The sequence below is a fragment of the Amphiura filiformis genome, chromosome 9, assembly GCF_039555335.1.
Source record: "Amphiura filiformis chromosome 9, Afil_fr2py, whole genome shotgun sequence".
In the NCBI taxonomy this organism is placed as follows: domain Eukaryota; kingdom Metazoa; phylum Echinodermata; class Ophiuroidea; order Amphilepidida; family Amphiuridae; genus Amphiura; species Amphiura filiformis.
This window is the reverse complement of record NC_092636.1, coordinates 26,852,110-26,856,855: the sequence shown is the minus strand read 5'-3', so window position 1 is coordinate 26,856,855 and position 4,746 is coordinate 26,852,110. Positions and strand designations below refer to the sequence as shown.

Below are 4,746 nucleotides of genomic sequence, written 5' to 3'. Positions count from 1 at the left end.
TTCCCAAAATTTCAGTTGATTCCGATTTTGCGTTCGTGAGTTATGCATGATTATGTGTTTTGCACTGCTCCATAGACAATGCGTTGTAATTTCGTTCTGGTGCACCAGAACGAAATTCAAATTTCACGATATCTTTGCTAAACGAATTAATCTGCAAGAAATATTTTGTACATAAACATTATGTAGCCAGAGGTTTCCAGTGACATAAAAATCTCAACTTTTTTTGAGAAAAGTGGGGGGATGAGGCTGTGGATCACGAAATGCCCCTTTAATAGTTCCACTCGTATTGAAACATCTTGACAAGCATAACATCGTTACAAACACTCAACATGACTTCTGTAAAAGCCAGACCAACTGAATCTCAGCCAGTGGTGGCACCAGGAATTATTTTCAGGGGGCAAAGTGAATTTCGGGGGGGGGGGGCAAAATCGACAAATTTTGCGCAAAATTGCTGCAAAAAAGTGGAAATTTACATAATTTGGGGGGTTTGGCTCAAAAGTGTGGGGGGGGGGGGCAAGAAAAATATTGGGGGGATGCATCCTCTTGCCCCCTGTAACACTGCCACTGATCTCAGCTCATCCTCACTACCCATGACTTGACAAAAACCCTTGATGACCGCATTACTACAAATCTAGCCATTCAGAGCTCTCTAAAGCCTTTGACGTTGTAGGCCTACCACATGAAAGACCTCTCATTAAACTTGACCATTATGGAGTAAGAGGCAGCACAAAATGCTGGATTCAATCCTTCCTCACAATAAGACATCGGAGAATAACATATATGACACACCATCTGTGTGCGAGAAAGTCAGTGGTGTTCCTCAAGGAACAGTACTTGGACCACATCTCTTCTTACTTTTCATAAAAGACATTGGTGAAGTTGTATTCAGTACAAGCAAAGTATACTTTAGTATATTTTTTTACGAACACATGTTCCGCCACCCAAAGACCCCCTATTTTTCCATTTGATCTGTCACCCAAAGACCCTTACAAGTTCAATTTTAACAGCAACTTTCATCTATCACTGATTTTGTCACTTAATTTTGAAAAAACAAGGAAATTTGAAGCTATTTAGAACTAGAAATTAGATTTTCGAGGTTTGCTCTCACCAAATGCCAAAAATCATGCTCTCACCCAATGACCCCATATTTTTTACATTTTGCTCTCACCGAATGCCCCTTAGGGAGCGATCATTATTTACGACAGGGGGGGATGGGCATTTTGAGGGGGGAACCCGAAATTTGTTGGGGGTCTTGAGGAGGGAACGCAAAATTTTTTGTTGAACCAAAAGGGGGAGTGCTAAGTTTTAAATGGAGAAATTCAGGAAAACAAGGGGGAATTCAAAATTTTGAGCGGCGGCAAGGGGGTAACACGATTTTTTTTTGTCGATATTTTTTCCAAAACGCCCATTACCCCCCGCCGTAAATAACGATAGTGTGAAAGTGCCAGCCCTACACCTACTAGTATCCAGGCCTGCATATTTCAAATTGAAGTGCCCCCATCTCAATTTTTTGTGACCAGTCTCCTGTTAAGATACCCCTGCCATGCCCCTGCGATATCCTATGGAGGTCAACCCACAAGATATTTTATAAATAGCCTAATTTAAAGCGCTCTGTAAAAATTTACTTTCTTGTATTTTTACGTTTCTTTCTGTGGGTGGTTTTATTTAGTGGTGTGCCACCTTACTCTGAATTTGTGCTACATCGCTGTGATATAGCGATTGGTTTTGAGCCAATGAGATAGAGCACTTTTTGTTATGTTGGGAAAAGCGCGCTACCTCATTGGTCAAAATACCGATCGCTCGTCGCTCAGCGATGGAGTACAAATTCAGCCTCAGAAGCTCGGACGCAAACAAGTAGATCTGACAGTACCGTCGATGTTCAGTGGACTGTGAAAAAGGTGTTGTTCAATAACTGTGATCCCGGACTGTGATGACTGTGTACATCTGCCATTCTGCTGTACACAATTGCTTGTCAATGCAACGAGTATTCGGCGTTGTAACTTGTAGTTCTAAGTACAGTTCACTGATTGAAATCCATGCATCTGCAACACTCACACTGTCACTGATCTGCTTGCTACTGCACAAACGCCGACAGCAGCTAGTTCACCACGTAAACTTGTATGGCTCAAAATCAGTTTGTGAATGAGGACATCGTATAAGTTCCTTGTACTAGACAGCAGCTAGACCGAATATTCAGTCGATTATACATACTATCTCGTACACAGAGTAGGTAAGCTTAAAGTTACAATCATTCTAGCATGCTAGAGTACATATAGTCGATTTTTGATAAATAAAAATGTTATTAATCATGATGAACGCATTCAGTTGAACTCGAAATTATCAATATTTATTACATGAAAAAGTTCATATATATATTTGTATTTGTGACAGTAAAAGTAAAGTATAGGCCCTACGTAGGCTTTAATATTATTGAATGCAACATATCATAATGGCATAATTATAATGACACTTCAATACTGAACAATTCTAATTTTATAATCTGCCAGTTTATTACTGACAAAAATTACTGCCGAAAAACTGACTATGGACTTTCACTTTTATTAAGCAGAACTTTACCCCCTGTTTACAAAAGTGTTGTTGTTTAAAGCCCTCTTTACAACATAACTCAAGAACCACAGGACCTACAAGAGTATATCTGTGATATTTGAATTCTTCTACACACTCGCTATAAAATGATCAATGCAATTTGTGCCAAAGCTCACTACCATTCGCAATATGCTGTGAACTACCAAATCGCAACAGTTTAAAATAGTTGCTAACCTTAAACAAAAAAAAAGCGATGTCCTCTCCAAAACAAGTACATGTACTATCAAAATTGAAACTAAATTGGTAGTTCCTGCCAAAACTTGCATCTGTAGAATCTTCAGGGTGTTACGCAATCATAAAACAGTACGGTACAATTAGTTCTGAGGATATTTGTATAAAATATCACAACCTGCCAGTTTTGGTGTCTTGATTTTGCGTTAAAACTGTGTCCTCTCCAGAACAGGGGTAAATCGGCAATTGACACAAAACCAAGGGTAAATGTTTCAAATTTATTTTAACAAAATTAACCTTCGTCTTCCCTCTAACAAGACAAGGCATTAGTTTTTAATCACAATACTCAAAGTAGCCAATATCTGATGATATCATGTTGTTAAACAGAATGTCCTCTCCAGAACAACCAAAAACTGTGGTCGGTAACAGCTCACAAAAAGCATGTACTTTTATTTCAAGTGAATGTTACATCTAGATATTGACAACACATCTAAAGTGAACATTTGTAGTCTGAAACATCTATTTTCAAGATAATTTATGTTGTGATGGTGAAAGTGTGGATTTCATGCCTCGCCAAATAGCTGTGACCTGTGTCTGGATTTACAGGAGCCTTCATTAAAAGTAAAATACAAGAGATGGTATGCTTTTTTAGCAGTATTTGTGTGTAATAACATCTGATGAAAACTTTTAGACTGATGAAGATAAGTGTGTTGCAGGCTCGAATCCCGGGGGTGCCAAGTGACTTTTCTCCTCATCTTCTCCTTTTTCGTTTCTTCTTTCCCTTCCGATAGCAAAAAAAAAACACGGGTCCGGTTAGGGTTAATGCACACAAATTCTTTTATCAATATTGGTTTAAAAATTTTGACTACCCTTCTATAAGGAGTCAAACTTTTTGGTCCATCCTTTGAAGACCTAAAACTTTTGACCCCCCCTCCATTTTGCCCAGCCCACCACCAAAGTATTTATGAACACTCCCTTATGTTAAGCTATACATCAAATGATATAGAATTTTTTCACCTCACTTGATCGTAGCAGGTTATTCGCCTGCATGCCTTTGCCCTGTACTTTTGTTTGTTTACCCAGGTTGGTCCGTGAGGAACACATGCTAATCCATGGAAAACCATGGACCGTTCCAAGCTCATACAAATGCACAAGCCTGGATAGCCAGTGTAGGCTAATACCGTATATGCATGCTGGCCTAGATAGCTTTGATAAACAAAGCAAGAAATGGAAGAAAATAGCTAGGAAAAAGAGAAAAGAGAGAAGGCCACTCCCAAACACAATTGTACAATTTTACTCTTAGCCCTTGCTTCAGTGAGAAAGGAAACTGGAATTCCAATCTCAGGCCCGATTGGTTTCAATCATTTTTCTTATAAGAGTTAACTTTGATCTACCATTTATAACTTTCACACAGTGAGATCATGGAAGACAGGAAGATGGACAGCATAAATGAAATGAGATTGCAACTTCGAGATACAGCGTAAGAGGTTGCAAGAGGAACAGAAGCAGTTGGAGCTGGACAAGCAGAAACAAGAAGATGAAAATAGAAGATTGCAGGAACAGCACAAAGGTTAGTGTGATATTGCATGTGGGCAATTCCAAGCGTTGCGAATGATGCAAAATGCCTTTGTGTAAATTTCTTTTTATGCAGCAGCCAACCATGTATTAATGGCGACGGTTCGCTATCTCTAAGGACCGCTATCTCTAAGGTTCGCTATCCCTAAGGTTCGTTATCACTAATTACGAAAAAGGTCCTCTATACCGAAGGTTCGATATCACTAATTTTGAATACATGTAAGGTTCGGTATTTCTAAGGTTCGATATCACTAATTTTAAATAAGGTTCGCTATCTCTAATTTTAAATAAGGTCCGCTATCACTAATTTATTGAAGGTTCGCTATCTCTAAGGTTCGCTATCACTAATTTAAAATAAGGTCCGCTATCTCTAATTTTAACAATCCTGGTATC

At 38.8% G+C, this 4,746-nt stretch overlaps 1 long non-coding RNA gene across 1 annotated transcript; it reads left to right on the top strand.

The window, feature by feature from the left end:
* Window positions 1-2,132: 2,132 nt before the first annotated feature.
* On the top strand, window positions 2,133-4,347 carry LOC140160299 (uncharacterized). Its single transcript, XR_011859932.1, has 2 exons — window positions 2,133-2,230; window positions 4,193-4,347. It is a non-coding gene; the product is annotated as an uncharacterized lncRNA (long non-coding RNA).
* Window positions 4,348-4,746: the final 399 nt, after the last annotated feature.